General features: G+C 37.5%; 1 protein-coding gene and 1 pseudogene across 1 annotated transcript in view; both read left to right on the top strand.

Moving 5' to 3' along the window:
- Window positions 1-17,920, top strand: part of LOC136028502 (nucleolar protein 9-like) — a 59,632-nt gene that overhangs the window by 25,146 nt on the left and 16,566 nt on the right. The window lies entirely within an intron of this gene.
- Window positions 12,937-17,920, top strand: part of LOC136028439 (neuralized-like protein 2) — a 7,290-nt pseudogene continuing 2,306 nt past the window's right edge.

Here is a 17,920-nt window from a genome sequence, read left to right as displayed (position 1 = left end):
CTAGACAGACTTAGTATAAACAAAGTAGTTCAAGGGATGTTACATTCCAAGACGGTAGCTTCCTTTGATTTTTTCAGTAAAGAAGATCAAGGCTCCATGGACGTACATTTTTAAGTTTATTTAAAGAGATTTTTTGGAGATATTCCACAATCATTTTATGTAGAGTATGTGCTGAACTTTGTCATGTGCTTGGGATTTTAGGCACAATTCTTCTAATAAATAGAACATAGCAATATACCCAGAACTTGACCTTCTCTTTACGGCTCAATGGTCAAATTTACATGTCACATTATTGTCTTAACAATCATAAATTGTATATTTTCCTGTTTTAACTAAATAATATGTGATATATGAAAGAGCCAGAAGGAAGATATAGAGTATGAACAAATGCTAACCTGTTTCAAATGCTTTGGATTTTAGGCGCAGTTCTTTCAATATGTATCAAACATGTAAGTTACTAAGAAATTAATCTTTTCAAAAAGGCCTAATTATCAATTTTAAATGTCGCCGTATTATTTTAGCAACAACAAATTGTGTAGTTTTTCCTTTTAACGGCCTTTTTATGACCTATGAAAGGGCCCGAAGGAAGATACTTTCCAATATGTGGAGAGCGGTCCACGCACACGCTGTCCCTCATTACCAAAAATTACGCTGTTGTGTAACTCCCGTTTTGGTTAATCACATGGGTGACCCAATCTGAAGTGCAAAGGAAATACTTTTACGATCAACTGTTAAGACAGAAATGTGGTGATAGATGGACAAGGCGAAAATATCTTGTTAGTAAGTTATTGCAACGCCGCCGAAACATTAGAAAGAACAATTTAAAAAGTGATCACATTCAAAAAATAATTATTTTACTTACAAATCCATTGAAGTTGCTTATATAAGGTATAATCTTAGGCAATTCCATTAATTGTATAAATGCACGGTGAACACGCTATTTTATGTCTTGATAAAATTCTAGTTAATTGACTTCTTGCTATCTCGGAAAGGGTCTAGGCTAGGAAAATAAAACTTTCAGGGATGGGTCTACAGACTAAAGTATGTCCCGGGAAGGCTTGTCAAAGTACCCACTCCACTACTTCTCTCTCTAGAGGGCCGTGAAATTTGCCTACATGACAGGTCACCTATTGAAATTTTGACAAAATAAAATTTTACCTTAACTTTTGGTCACTTGTTGCTTTTTCTCTGCCTTTAGTTCTGAAAATGCAATTCCTGTTATTTGAGTAGAATTTTGAGCCATATCAATTTTTTTCTTCTTCAAAATTTAGGAAATGTATATCCATATCTTTAAAACCTTATAAAATGGAATTGAGCAAAGTTATGAAACTGAAAACAATTCTTGGTCAATGTTCCTATTACCTGAACAATTGTTTAGGGTTGTGAAACTATTGTAAAATAGATACATTTTGACTTTTTAAACATCTTTTTTCTCTTGCAAAACTACTGCAAACTCACTGTTATGGAGTTGTTCCAGTTCACATATTCTTGTATTTACACATATAGAATTGCAATCATTTCCATTTTGTTGATCAGATATTTGAAATTGCGAATCTGTAATAGTTTAGAAACAAATTTGGGCTATAGATTTGTACATTAGGGGGTGGGGGTAAAGCATAGCATATATTAAATACTTAAACTAACCATTGCTGTATTTAATATATGCTGTGCTTTACCCCCCACCCCCATAATGTGCAAATATATGATAACTCCATAATCATGAGTTTGTGGTAGTTTTTCAAGAGAGAAAATATGTTCAAAAAGTCAAAATGCATCTATTAACAATAGTTTCATGACCCTAAACAATTGTTCAGGTAATGGAACATTGACCCAATTTTGTTGCACTTCAATTAAGCAGAAGGTCTATTTTGCAAGGTTTCACTTGTATAACACACATATTTTTAGTCATCAAAGATCAGGGCCCTCTAGAGGGAGAAGGAGTAGAGGTAGTTGCTTTAGAATTCCTTCCCAGGACATACTTTAGTCTGTAGATTCATCCCTGAAAGTTTCATTTTCCTAACCTAAACCCATTCTGAGATAGCAAGAAGTCAATTAACTAGAATTTTACTGATGCCTTTTTTATGCTCTTATTAGTAAATTTAGAAGAGTTAGATTATTCTAAATCCCTGCTTTGGATCAAACATTAATTCTTTAAAGTTTTATTGGACTAATTTAACAATTTTCTTAGACAGTTGAAAGCTCATGATCTTGAATTCTCCTAAGTCTCCATCATGGTTAATTCAAGCTTGCAAAATAGATCTTGTGCTGAAATGATGTAAGCTAGCCTACAAGAAAACTCTTTTCAGCTTTACAACTTTGATCAGTTTAAATTTACAAGGTTTTGAAGATCTGCAAATATATCTCCTAGATTTAGAAGTGAACCCATTATCATTGTTTAAAAATTACTTAAATGGCAGGGATTGCATTTTAAGACTAACACCAGACAAAAAGAAACCACAAACTAGAAATTAATTTAAAATATTGTTTTGTCAAGAATCAAATTGATATAGACCTATCAGGTAGGCAAATTTCTAAGACTTAATAGGCTAATAAGAAAAGGGGCAACATTGAAGCTCAGCATTACCTTCCCTGAGTATGTTTTTGGCCCTGGATGCATTACCAAGAGTTTCATTTCCTAACCTAATCTGTTTCCAATATAGCAAAGATTAGGTGCAACTTTTTGTTTGGCTAGTGATAAGCTACATCATTTAATAGGTATATATATTAGATGCAAGCACATGGAACATAAAAATAAACATAATAGTAATTTAATTTCATCTTCCTTCTTTTCTTCACCAGATCTAATGCTTGCTTTTGTAGATGTCCAAATTTAACCTCACCAGGGTTTCCACCTGATGACTAGAATGGGTGAGAGTCCTGCCCCTCCCATAGTTGTTATCTTCTGCATGAGTCAGACCAGAGGGTTCCACTTCTGTCTCCAATGCACCTTGCAATGGTAGCATAGGCTCTGTCATATAGGGGTAGGTGCTTTCATAGGAATCAGCTTGCTGATTAAGTGTGTTCTCTGAGTGTGGGATGCTTTTTGATCTGCTGGGATCCTTGGAAGAGTGGGAGCTTAAAGTTTGACAGCTTACACTGTCATTCAGGTAAGTCACTGTTGGAACCTGTCTTGGTTTAATGTGTACCTTGTTGAGGTGGAATATCCCTCCTTCTTAAAGATGAACATAGTATAAGCAAGATTTGTTAAGCAAGAGTTGGTCATAATATTTAGTTTGGGCCTCTTGTGCCATCTTTCTCTGTTATTTAAGCTTTTCTAAATGGACAAGTTCAGGTTGCAAAGCTGGCTTGATACTGGGTAAGATAAGATAATATTTATTTTCAAAAGGCTATCACAAGCTCTAATAGAGCCAAATTTGCTTCATATGTCTAAAAAGAAAAAGCAGAACAAAGAAACAACTACTACAGCAGAACAAAATTAGAAGAAACACAAATCAAGCATAAAAAGGGCCAAGAAAAATTTAACACATATGAAAAAGAAAAAGGTCCAAGTACAAGAAGTAAAATGAACTTTATGCAATTAATGGCAAAAACAAAAAGGGTAGGGGATAAAACAAAATCACAGGCTAAAAGAAAAATATTGCCGAATTTGCATCATATGTCAAATACTGTAAAATTACAAAAAGAAATTACTTAAAATCAAGTCAAATTAGCTGTTAAAATTAAAAATTTACAATTAATTAAAGGATTGTGCCAAAGACAAGGTCAAAAGTGAAATAGAAGGGGGGGGGGGTTATTGATTTAAAATTTCAGCTATATGAGGGGTGAATGTTCTTCTATATCTTTCAGTGGAAACTCTTACTGGGGCAAGAAGGGGGATTTTTCTTGAAACAAAATGTGGGGGGGGGGGGGTAAATGATCACTAGGGGAAAGAGAAGTAGCACAAGCGTTATGCAAGGCATTGTGGGCAAAACATAAGGAAATTTGTGCTCTGCTTTTCTTAAGGGTGACTAGATTTCCTCTCCAAAGAACAGAAATGTAAGGCACTTTACCCTCATTGAAAAGAATTCTTAGGTACCTTTTTTGCACTGCCTCTATTCTGTCTGACAATTCATTGGAGATGCCAGGATGCCAAACAGGACAAGCATATTCAAGGGCAGGACATACAAAAGAGAGAATAATCCTCAAACAATGTGATTTAGGACATTTAAATTTATTGAGGAGTTTGAGGAGAGAAAATGCAGTATTTGTACATTTTAAGAAATCATTAATTTGGCAATCCCATTTTAAGTTGCTCGAGATGGTAACACCCAGTAATTTCATAGTATTAACAGACATTTCAGGGGGGATAGGACAGGAGAAAGAAGGGGGGAGTTCTTAGGAAACTAATTGTTAAAATTGTTGACTTTAAAGGGTTGACTCTCATATGACTAGCAACAGCTTCATCTGATATTGACTCCAAGATGTCCATTGGGTTACTTTTTAGATTTTTTAAACATGTTTCTAAGACAGTCAAATCATCAGTGAATTTCCATCTACCTGGGAAATCAACACCAAGACTGTTTATCATGGTAAGAAATAAAACTGGACCTAAGAGGGTTCCCTGGGGTACACCATTATAAATTGGGAGGGAATCAGAGTATACATTCAGGTATTTGATAACTTGCGTTCTATTAGAAAGGAAGGACGGAATTATTCTTTTTAAATAGGGGTCAACTAGGAAAATTATTACAGTTAACTAAATCAAAAGGCGTTTGTAAGTCAACTGTGATAACATTGAGCCAGGTATTGGGTTTTTCAAGTTTATTACATATAGTATCCAAAAGGTGAACCAGATAGTGTGAGGTAGAGGTAGAGCACAAATTCCCCAATTGCTTTTTGGCCAACATTTGGGATTATTTTTACTTTCAACCAATCAGATAAAAAGCTTTCATATAACTTGGAAAACGCAAGAGTAAGAATAATGGCCTGGACAGCAGCAAAATCTTATTTACTACCCTTCTTTTTCATGGGAGTAATAAAACCTAATTTCTAACAATCAGGGAACTTACCAGTATAGGTAATTTCATTAAAAATGAAACTATCTGAGCAGGGGAAAATCCATTGATAGGTGTATTTCAATACTTGAGTAATACCAGGTATGGATTACTCTTGGCCTCATTTGATTTCATTAGTAGTCTTTTTGCGGTTTCCACAGCCTTTTTGCTCATGCTGTTTGATTGGGGATAGTTTGGGCTTGAGGTTGAGTGGGTGATTCTCCAGTCGATCATTAACTGCTCAAATTCCTTTGCACCAAACTGAGATCTGTTGTCAGTTGTGAGTCACTCAGGTATCCCATGTCGGACAAAATGAGATTTCACCTTGTTAATAACTGGCCATGGTGTTGATTGGGCAATCTAATTCAATGAATCAACTCATGTAATCAACAGGAACCATGTAATCTTGCCCATTCAGCAGGAACAGATCAGTGCCTACATACTGAAAGGGATAGTCTGGTATTTTGCTTAATATAATTGTTTCCTTTTGTTGGCGGGAGGAAACACCTTGCATTGGCTGACGGAATTTTTCTATGTCTTGTGTAATGCCTGGCCAGAATACAGATGTTCTGGCCCTCTCTTTGGTCTTCCCTGCTTCTAGATGAGAAGCTTGTAGTTGGTCTAATATGCCTGCCCTCATGCATCTTAGGATAACTATTTGTTCCCCTTTTATGACAAGTCTGTTGAGTTTGGCTTATTCTTGGCAGTAATTCCAGAATGATTTGTGTCTGGGTCTTTCTTACCAATCTATTAAAGTCTTTGAATGGCAAAATGTTGGCCTCGGCACCCTTGTCTATCTTGAAAGCGAATTCGCTATCCTGGTCTGCCAGTCTTATTAGCGCATAAGGCTTTTCCTCCTTTTCTTCATTGGAGATGGACTCGATCATGAATTGCATCCCTTCTTCTGCCATACTTCTTGTTTCAAGTTTTTGTACTGCCTTGTTTTTGCACTTTTTGGGAAAATGGTTTATCTTCCTGCACTTGCTACACTGCTTCCCTTTAGCTGTGCACTTGTGATTTCCAGAGTACAAACCACCACAGAAATAGTATGTAGGGGAGTTACTCTGTCTTTGAACCATTTCCAGTTCTTTTTTGATTCAAATCTGCACATGTTTGTTTACCATCAGTGCTTGGGTCTCTTGAACAGTTTCTATTGCATGGCTGCACTCAATTGTTCTAACCAAAGTAAGTGCTGCTCCCTTGCTGAGGAGCTGCTTGACGATTTTTACATTTTTTACTCCAAAGATCAATCTATCTTGAACTAACTGGTCTTCCAGAGTGTCAAATTCACAGTCAGTTGCGAGTATTTTCAACTGGGTGACGTACGAGTCAATAATCTCTCCTTCACCTTGGTTTCGTTGGTGAAAGATATATCTAGCTAAAATAGGTTTGCACTTGGCTGGATATAGTTCTCAAATTTATCCAAATATACTTTTGGCATATTTTGTTCCATGTCAGTTAAGGTTCATCTGGAGAATACATTTTGTCCCTTTTCTCCAGTCTAGATTAGTAGACATCTACGTTTAACTGCATCTGGTTTTCTACTTATAGGACCTGAGAACATAGTTCACAGTGCCTTCTGAATTTCCTCCATTCTGACTTGAGATTGAGGCTCAACGAATTGATTAATGAGGCTAGTGTGCTATCCATACTGATTTCTGAACTTCTGCTTCTGACACCATGCAATAAACTCTTCGTTTGGCTAGTGATACGTCAGTTAGTAGGTACATATATTAGACCCAAGCACCTGGAACATAAAAATAAACATAAACGAAACTTCTTGAGTAAACAAAATAATCATTCCATTTCAGTAGGTACACTAGAATTTTACCACAAAAGTAATGAAGACACTTGAGAAATCTAAAAAATGCCTTTGAGCAATTTTACATAAAGCAAAAAGAAGTTATATTAACAGGAAAATAGCTGAAAGTGGAACAAACTCTCAAAAAGTATGGAAAGTTGTTAATTCCATACTACACCCCTGCAGATCCCTGCCTGAGCTCTCATTGACACTAGTTGTACATGGGGTAACTGCATTGGGACCAGGAAACATTGTAAATGCTTTGGGAGCCTTTTTTTGGAGGTGGGCAATAAGCTAGCAGATTCTGTGGGAAATCCTGCAAAGGGTGTTAAGGATTACATTGGTTCAGCATGCACTAAATCAGGATTTGCACTTGTCTATCATTCTGAAATTTTGCTATTCACATGAAATTTAAGAGGCAATTTGGCTTCTGCGTTTAACCAAGTACACACTGAAATGCTAAAAGAAGTTGCCCTGTCAATCCTAGAACCTCTTTCTTGCTTAATGAATGTGTCCTTGCAAAAGGATACTTTCCCAGAACTACTAATAAAAGCTAGAATAATTCCGCAAGTAAAGGATGTTCTTGAGTGCAATATCTTCGGTTTAGTTTAATGGTTTAATGGAAACCGAAGCAAGCACCTACAACAAAAACATATATGAGCAAGCAAATAATTATAAGCACGGGCATGCACGTTAATAAGCAGAGCTTCAAGCACGGCAAGTCAATATTCTGCATCCTCCTTCTTTTGTTGATAATATCAAAGGTTGAGTCTGGTGGGTGGCTTTGTAATTCGCCCAGGACGCGTGGTGCCGCGTAGCGGCTGTCTTGGTCGTTGGGTTAGGTATGAAGGGGATCGTGAAGGAGACTCTGCAGTGGCAGCATCTGCTAGTGGTGTAGCAAATCTTTCGGCGGGTATAGTTGTAGCACGAGGTGGCGTTGGCAAATTTGTGGGACTTGACGGGACGCTATGTGGTTGTTCAATTCCTATTTGGGCTCGAGGAGATACATAGGATTGATCTCCAGGTATACTGGGTTTCGGGGACGTTGCTTCAAACTGCGGCTCGGTGGACATACTTTGGTTTCTCTCTCTGATCTGTCGCCTGTTCCGTCTGTAGACCTTTCCATTCTCTTTTTGAAGAATGTAGAATCGTGGCGCATATTTGTATTTTTCCAGTATCAGTGCTTTCTGCCACCTAGCATTGTGGGCAAGCTTCACCCACACAGTCTGATCCTTGAGTAGTGGTTTTAGGTCCCTTGAGTGTCTATTGTACGACTCTGTTTGTAGTTTCTGTTGTCTTTCTCTCGCTTGTTGGAAAGATGAGGGTGGGATGACCTTAGAATTTAAGTGTCTGGGAAGAACGGGTAAAACGGATCTGAGTTGTCGGCTCATCAGCAACTGTGCTGGTGAGGCTAGCCCATCGACTGGTGTGTTACGGTACTCCAGCCTGGCTAAGTACGGATCGGACTGGTGTTCTACGGCTTTGGACATGATCCTTTTTGCCGTCTGTACCGTTTTTTCGCTAAATCCATTTGACTGTGGATAGTTTGGGCTTGACGTTTTGTGGTCAATGCTCCATTTGTCAATAAAATCTCTGAATTCCTTCGAAGAAAACTGAGTCCCGTTGTCTGTCGTCAGTGTTTTCGGGATTCCGTGTCTGGCGAAGTGGGCTTTCAGTTTGGTGATCACTTGCTGTGATGTGCTTGTTGTTAGCTTATCGACTTCTATGAACCTGCTGCAATAGTCAGCAGTGACTAGATACTGAACTCCCATGAATTCGAAAATATCCGTTCCAACATGTTCATATGGATGTGTGGGGATTTGAGATGTGATCATACTCTCTTTGACTTGGTTTTGTGCCATAGTACAACAAGTACTGCAGCTGCCAATCATGTTCTCAATATCTTTTGTAATGTTTGGCCAGAACACTACCATCCTGGCTCGTTCTTTGGTTTTGACCATTCCGAGATGGGAAGCTTGTAGTTCGTTTAAAATGTCATTCTGCAGTGTTTCTGGGATTATGATTCTGTCGCCCTTCAGAATCGCGCCATCCATGTATGTTAGTTCATCTCTGTGATTCCAAAACTTGAGTATTGCAGTGTTGCATTCATGGCGATGATCGGGCCATCCCTCAGCGATGGTCTTGACCAGCACTTGTAGGTTTTGGTCAATCCTTGTTTGCTCTATGATTTGTTGGATCTTGTTGTCGCGAATTGGGACAGATCTGAGAAAGCTGAGTACTGCAAATTCGAAGTCATGCTGAGCGTCTGGATCTGTTTCGGGCAAGTGTAATCTGGAAAGGGCATCTGCAACCGGAATCTCGGAGCCTGGGCCATATATGACTTGTATGTCATAGTTCTGAACTGTTTTCATCATTCTTTGAGGTCGTGGTGGAGCCTTGGATATGGGGTTCTTATGTATTGCCTCAAGAGGCTTGTGGTTGGTGGTTACAGTGGTTGTTCTACCGTAAATGTATTGGGGGAAGTGTTTGCAAGCGTATGTTACAGCTAGCATTTCTTTCTCAATTTGCGAATACTGTTTTTCTGCTCCGCTGAGGGACCGGGATCCAAAGGCAACTGTTTTGTTGTCGACGACTAGTTGGGCCCCTTGCCCATGTTGAGAGGCGTCCACTATGACTTCTACATTTCTGCTCTTATGGTCAAAGTATGAGAGGTTTTTGCAGATTAAGGCTTGGATTTGCTTCCTCGCATTCTCATGCTGGGTTGTCCAGCCGTAAGTTTTGGATTTAGACAGTTCACGGAGAGGGTGGTTTAGAGTGGAGAGGTTTGGGATGTATCTTGCTCAATAATTGTACATGCCTAGGAGCACCTGTAGCTGTTCGTGTGATTCTGGTGCTGGCATGTTCACAATTGCCTTTGTCTTCTCTGGATCTGCTTTGATCCCTTCAGTGGTCAGCAAGTGCCCAAAGAATGGAATGCTTACAGCATTAAAAATACATTTATCTCGGTTGAACCTTACTCCCTTTTCTCTGGCTCGCTGTAATACCAGCCTCAACTTAGCATCATGATCTTCTGTATTTGCTCCTGTTCCAGCAATGTCATCTATTATGAGTCCAATGTCGAGTCCTTCGAAGACTTCCTCCATCTTCCGTTGGAACTCGTCCTGTGCTGATTTGACTTCAAATGGGTATCGCTTCCAGCAATATCTGCCAAATGTAGTGCTAAAGGTGGTTAGGAGGGATGACTCCTCATCTAGTTCCATGGACCAGTATCCTTGTCTTGTGTCCAATTTAAAAAATGTATTAGATCCTTAACATTTTGCTGCTACATCATCAAATGATGGTATTGTGTGGTAAGGATGCTGCACCCATTTGTTTAGGTCGACAGGATCTAAACAAATCCTAAGAGATCCTTTTGGTTTTTGGACGACTACGATTGAGTTTACCCATTCAGTTGGTGTAGTTGTCTTCAATGATGCCCATGACTTCAAGGCGATCAAGTTCTTTTTTGAGTTTTTCTTGTAGGGCGAATGGAACTCTTTTTGGTGGTTGTACTGATGGTACAGCTCCTTCGTTCAAGTGGATTTTACACTTCCCCGGGAGTTTTCCTACACCTTCAAAAACATCTCCATATTCCTCCAGTATTCTGGCCGTTTCGGGTTTCATTGTGGGTGCAGGTTCGCTCTGTACATTCAGAATGAATTTGATCAATTTCATATTCTGACTTGTCTTTCTGCTAAGGATTGGCTTGCAATCACTGTTGACCACATGAAACTGGTGAACCTGTTTCTCACCTTCCTTGTAGCAGATGCGTAGCTCTACAAACCCCAAAATCTGTAATCTTTCTCCAGAGTAGCTTGTTAGAATGTCTTTTGTTGGTTGCAAACGAGGTTTAGGTACCATGCTATTATAGTCGCTGACCGGAAGAACATTTGCTTCAGCTTCTGTGTCTATTTTTAAGACTAAGTCTAGTGTCTGGTCAACAATTCTTATTACAGCATCTGGCCCATCTGCATGTTTCACTAGCATGTTTTTGACAGTGTCAATCATGAACTCACTTGCACTTTTTCCTGCTTCTTTTTGGCTTATTTCATTCACACCTTTGCTTTTACATACTTTGGCGAAGTGATTCAGTTTGTAGCATTTTGAACATGTTTTGCCCCTGGCTGGGCAGTTATGATTCTTTCTATAAGGTGCACCACAGAAATAGCATTCCTTGTTGTGTACTCTTTCTTCAGGGCATCTATCTCTTGTTTCATCATGGGCACTGAAGTCTTATTAGTAGCTGTCATTTGCGCTTGGGTTTCCTGTACAGATTCGATGGCACGGCAAATCTCTATTGCTCTGGCAAGGGTTAATGTCCCTCCTTCACTTGGCAATTTCTCTCTAATCCTGTCACTCTTAACTCCAAAGACAAGACGATCTCTTATCAGGTAATCTCTGCTGGTACCAAAGTCACAGTCATTAGCAATTAACTTGAGGTCGGTCACATATTGTTCAATGTTTTCATTACCTTGGTCTCGCTTGTGGAAAGTAAATCTTGTCACTATGGGGTTTGATATGGGTTCAACATGGGCTTCGAATTTATTAAGGTACGTTTGAACCCTGTTTGTCTCGGCATCTGTTAGAGTCCATGTGCTGAAAATGTCTCTTCCTTTATCACCAACCCATATCAATAGATACGAACACTGGACAGCCTGGGATTTGCCTTCCAGTGGTCTGGAGAACATTAATTCACAGTGTTGTCTGAACCTTTTCCAGGCCGATTTTAGGTTCGTCGATGACCAGTCCAAGGACGGATGTGGTGTGTTGTCCATGTTTACTGTTTTACTTCTGACACCATGAAATATCTTTGGTTTAGTTTAATGGTTTAATGGAAACCCACGCAAGCACCTACAACAAAAACATATATAAGCAAGCAAATAATTATAAGCACGGGCATGCACGTTAATAAGCAGAGCTTCAAGCACGGCAAGTCAATATTCTGCATTGAGTAGATCTGGTTAATTACAGATGCATTTCCATTATTTCAGTTTTCAAAAGTTTTCGAAAAACTTTTGCTATAGTAACTGCTCTTATTTCTTGAGAAGAAAGGGTTCCTAACTAACCGCCAGTTTGGGTTCAGACAAGGGTACTCCACCAAAGATGTGCTATTTGGATTGAACTTATGGATAAACAAATATCTGGATTCTGAGTCTACTACCTGTAGCAGCTCTTTTTGATATCAGAAAAGCTTTTGATAGTATTTCAGCATTCAATCTTTCTCAGGAAATTAGAACGTATAAGAATGAGAGGCACTGCTTTGGATTGGCTTGGATCTTATCTGAAGGACCTCAGGATTTATATGGGAAAACACCATGAAAATGATGTAATTGTCAACTGTGTCCCTCAGGGCTCAATATTAGGACCCTTGCTGTTCCTGATCCATGTTAACAGCTTATATTGAGGACTAGACATAGCACACAAAAATCTCTGCAGCTGTAATCTTTGTTATGGTGAAAATTCTTTCAAACCCAAAGATGAGGAGAATAATCTTCTGGCTTTGCTGATGACACCATGCTTGGATGCTGAAAAACAGGCAAGACAATGGTCATGTCCAAGCTGAGGAAAGTTCTGGAGGAGGTGTATCTCTGGATGGATGCTACCTGACTCGTTATTAATGTTGAATAATCATGTGGTTTACTGATTTCCCAGTTCAGGGATATTCTTCCACAGATATTCGGTATCCAAACCTACAGAAGGGTGATAAGTTGACCAGAAAAGCTCTTTGCAAAATACATGACGATCCTCCTTGATGAAAACTTGTAGTTAAGCTGAAGCTATCCTGGAAGCTATTTCAGAAAATACTAGTCCTCCAATAACATGCTCTTACAAAACCCAGTTTGAAGTATTGTGCTATGATTTTTCAATTGACTTTTAAATCTCACTTGTGGAACCTGAATTTGATCCACAACATAGTCTGATATTAATTTGAAGAAAATAAGGAGTGCTTGTCAGTGGAATCACTACATCAACTATCCTGTTTGACTTCTGTTTATAAGTTTCTGTCTGGTAAACTGCCATCTTCATTTAAGACAATATTTCCACCTATTTCTGACCAGCATAATCAGAATACCCCTTCATCTTCAATCCTGCTCATACCCATCATCCATCTATGCGATCAGATTTAGCTCCAAATATAATATGTCCATGGACATGGTTTTTGACCCTAGTGGAGCTGAGAGGTAAAAAGGTCCCTTGCGTCACTTAAAAAGGGTAAAAGATCATTTGCTAGCATTACAAAAATAGCTGATGTTTTCTTTTTCTTTCACTGATTTTTATTTTTTATCATGGGTTGGTTTCCCCTTGTTAATTTTATTTGTTTTTGTGAGGTATAATTGTGTCAGGCCCATCACATATGGGGAGAGGGGAAGGGGACGCCCCTCCCCCCCCCCCAATGTTTTTAGTCACTCAATGTTTAAAAAAAGAAGTTGGTAAAATCGGGGTGCTTCACGTTCCAATTGTTTTGATGCTGCTAAAATTCTGTGTTTGGTTCAATAGAAACCATGAAAATACTGACATGTCATCTACAAAAATTTCGAACTTGGTCGGTAAACGCAGCAGTTTTACCAATTCCTGCCATGATTTTACAGATGGTGCCACAATTTGCCATTTGGTTAAATAAACAGCATTAAAATGGTGAAATGATGTGTAAGAAAATCTGGATCTTGCTTAGTAAATGCAGTGATTTTTATGTATTGTATTTGAAAGGGACATTATGCTGATTTTTGACAAAAATAGTGAGTAAAAATGGCCTGCCAGTCGGTAAAATCTTTTTCTCCCTCCTCTGGACATTTTGGCTAGTAATGACCCTGATTGTGTCTAAGAGTAGGAGTGATGGCCAATCTGAGTATTTATATTTTAAAATGTAAATAATGCGGCTCTAGGCACCCAGGAATGGATTGAGATGTTTTTAATTATGTGACATTTATTGTTTTTTGTTTTGTCAATAAACCCATAGTAAAACAAGGGGACCTTTGTGCTATTTGATTGTGAAATCTCAATTAACAAAATTGTTAAGGCTTTGACTTATTCCTCCTCCTTTTTACTATTAACAGTTTGTATTGCTCGATAAAAATAAAGATAAATACATATACAAACAACTTGTTTACAAAATGCTAAAATATGACACTTACTAATTCTAGATGCATAAGGATTCAGAAATTGGATTCTTTGTTCTAGTAATAAAATTACGTACCCAAAAATAGAGAAGACAGATTATAGAAACGGATAAACAGCAGAATACAAGAAGTTAATTGTTTCATTTAAAATAAATCTTTCTACAACTACAACTGATAAACCTACAGGGAAATCTGCTGTCTACTTTTATGGGACTCCATCCGCATGATTGATGAAAAAAAAAAATGTGTCTTTAATCCAACTTATGGTCATCCTTGTATTTTTTTTATGCATTTTTGTCAAACTTCCGTTATGAAATTTTTATGTAGGACTGTATAAGTCCTTCTATTTCTCTGTAAGTGTAGGACTGTTATGACAATTTTAATAACATTAAAAAAACTCTAGAAAAGGAGATTTATTGTAGCAGATTTAAAACTTTGCTATCAATGTTGCAATGGATGACGTCTTCCTAAAACTATCTTGATCCTAGCACAAAAAATCGTAAAAGCAGAAAATTTATCTGCTCTGTCTTTGTAGACGAAATATTTTGTGGCTGCAAAGTACATACAACTCTGTATGTACAACTCTGTGATATAAAGCAGCTATTCTGGTTTTAGCTTATTGTAGTGCTCATTAATTCTTAATCTTATTCTCTAATAAGATTTATTTTATTATTACTTAGATTAATTTTTAATGTTAATAATAGATCCTCAGTTAGCCATCTTTATGGATCTTCTGGTTTCTTCTCTGTTCATCAACATCATTTTATTGCCATTTCTAATATTTGCCACAATTATGTCTTTGGACAACTGTCACTAAATTTCCAAAGATTATTCCCGACAAATTCACAATTCCACAATTACCCAACATCTCATAGTTCTGATTTCTCTTTTGAAATTAGGCCAAAAGTGCGAGCGGGATCTAGTTTGCATCATATTGGTCCAAAAGTTTGGAATTTAATCCCAATAGCCGTGAGAAATTGTAATGATAGAAATAAATTTCTGAAGTTATTAAGAAATCATGTTGCTAGTCTCCCATAATATTTTCCGTTGTGAGTGTTGAAGTTTGATTTCCTTAAAAAGTGTATATTAGTTTAAGCCGAATTAATGACGGTTATTTCTTTTGTTTGTGTTTTTTTTTTTTTTTTTTTTTTTTTTTTTTTTTTTTTTTTTTTTTTTTTTTTTTTTTTTTTTGGTGATATACCACGCGCTTAAGTATGCCATTAGACATTTGTGCTGTTTGTTTATATGGTTTAATTCTTGTTATAAATAAACATTTATCTATCTATCTATCTATCTACTTTGTTTTTCATTTTAATTTGCACAGGGTAAAGTAAAAAGATCACATTTCTCACTGTTGTACTTGTTTCTAATTGCAAAGTTTCTGGGTCAAAGATTTTCTAGATAAACTTTCAAAAATAGTTCCTAGGAGGCAGATGAAATTTTAAGCTAATTTCAATGGAGCTGGGGAAGCTCATCACTAGTACTTGGTTATTTGGGTTTTTGTTCTTTTGGTCACAAGGGAAATCTATTGCCTGTTCTTTCTCTTCTTTATCTTAGTGAATATTCTCAAAACCTTTCCTATGAGTTGTTTTTATGCTCTTTTGTATTTTTCTTTATACAAATTTTAAGTATTGTTTATTGACTGTTGATTTTTTTTTAACTTTGGTACTATATTCTGTTTTGAATTTTTTTCTAAGCTATGAATTATAGGCTATTGAAAGTCTCTGTGCTCTTGTTAATAGTATAAATATAACTTTCTGGGACCTTGCTTTGCAACTTTTATCCAATTTTGCTATTCTTTCTTTTTAGAAAAACAATAGTCATGGATTCAAAGATGAAAAGGTTCCACTTGCAGCATGGAAGAATATTTCAATTGATGAGAGTCGGACAGTTGCCACTAGATCTTCTAGTTTTGCAGACGCAATAGTATTTAGCAGTAATCCATTGTTGCCAAATGAGCAATTTGTTGTACAAATACTTCAAACTGAAAGAGGATGGAGTGGTCACTTGAGAATCGGACTTACACAAATTGACCCTTCTACAATTTCTTCACTGCCACAATTTGCAATGCCAAACTTAGTTCAAAGAACTTGGATATGTGCTCTGTCAAAGGTGCACAGCAGCTTAACAAATATGGTCAGGTGAAATATGTTCATACATGTTTTGTCAAATTTTTTCATGTCAATAGTTTTATTGACCTTTTATGTCAAAAAAGAATGCAAGCAAACTTAAACATTGTCCTAAAAGCAGGATAGTACTTTTTGTATCATCTTAGAAATTACTTTGCATTCCAGGTACAGTCCTTCTTTGAAGTGCTCAAAGACTCGATTGACTTTTATAAATATCACTCCGGGCAAATGGAATTTGGCGATCTCCGTTTTTGAAGACTAATGGAGATTAAAAGTTCAACTAATGACATTATAATGTATGAGATTGATTTTCATTTTTTAGGACTTAGTGCACAAAATTTGCCAAAAATTTTGATTGTAGGTTTTTTTTATTGATTTCAAAACTGAGAACTATTGTGAATGTCCACTTTAATAACAATACAAATTCCACTCTTGCCTTCGCCTCTGTTGACTTACATCATGGAACTGTTCTGCTATTTGATATGGATTTTCATAGATATTACAAATAGTTTTGTAATGCAGAGTATACAGTTAATTTACTATTTATAAAGACTTTGGAGAGGAATTTTATGGCGCTGGATTCAGGATCCTTTGTCCGAGAGGACACAGGTTCGAATCCCAGTGTACCCAATTGTTTAGTTTGGGACGGGGGTCAGTGGCGCGACTCTGTAAGCTTAGCCAGAGTTGACCCACCTCTAAATGGGTACCTGGAGAAATCTGGGGAAGGTAAACAAGAAGGGTGCGCGAAAGCACAGGTTGGTTGGCCCCCAACCCCCCGTTGCACTTCCTGGCTGAAGGGCCAAGAAACGGAGATCAGCACCGTTGGTAGGGACTGTAAAGTCTAATCCCGTATCCTTTACCTTTTTTACCTTAATAGCATTTTGTATGCCTCTGTATAATATCTTTTTGATGCCACTAATTGTCATGAAGCTATGAGGTGAAATAAATCTTTGGTTGATCTAATCGTCTGAATAAATCTTTGTGTGAGAAACTAAGATTCAATCAACTGAAATTGAAATTTTGCCTGGGGATTTGATTAACTCATCAGTTCTTGGCTATTAGTTGTCATTTTAGGTTTTTTCCTTCAATAGGTCGTTTTAGTATCTTCAGTCCTGTTTTATTAAAATTTAACTTATTTTTTTTAGCAGTTTCACTGAAAGCACACTACCTACTGAAGTTGGAGGTTATTTGGGAGTCCGTTTTGTTCCGTGTAATGATCACACTGCCGAAATGAAAATCAGTGTAAATGGGCGAGATTTGAGATACTGTACTGCTGAAACACTCTATGATGGACCCTTATCTGGTGAAATACCTTATCAAGATGGACCTATTTATGCTGTGTTCGATGTATATGGAACAACTAAAGCAATTGGTGTGGTTCAAATATCGTACTGTAAGTTTTTTTTTATGTTTTTCTTGTCGAATGAAGAATCATGTCATAGTAATGCGGGCTGTTTCTTTCTAATAAAACAAAAAGTAAATAGGATTCATTCAAGCTAAATTTTTAGTAATTCTTATTTATACGTTACAAACATGATAAAATATCCTTACTGAAGGTTCTGCTATGACTGGATTACTACTACTAATAACTCTCTGCAGCACCAAGCAGAATGAGGCCAACACAGCTACTCACGCTCCTCCTTCATCCTAATCTATTCAAAACCTCCCGCTTTACCCCCTCCCAGGGAGTTCCCATTTCCTTTAAGACCTGCTTTCTGTTTAACCCGAGACGGTTGGCCAAAAAGGACAATCTCTGGCAATCTATCATCTGCAGAACGTGCCCTAGCCATCTCAACCTTCCTTTCATTATAGCCCTAGAAAGTGGGATTGAACCACATTTTTCGTAGAGCCTACTATTCGAAATACGGTCAGTCACCT

Source organism: Artemia franciscana, chromosome 6 (assembly GCF_032884065.1).
Source record: "Artemia franciscana chromosome 6, ASM3288406v1, whole genome shotgun sequence".
NCBI classification, from domain to species: Eukaryota; Metazoa; Arthropoda; class Branchiopoda; order Anostraca; family Artemiidae; genus Artemia; species Artemia franciscana.
Note: the sequence above shows the minus strand (reverse complement) of the source record. Positions and strands in the feature narration are given on the sequence as shown.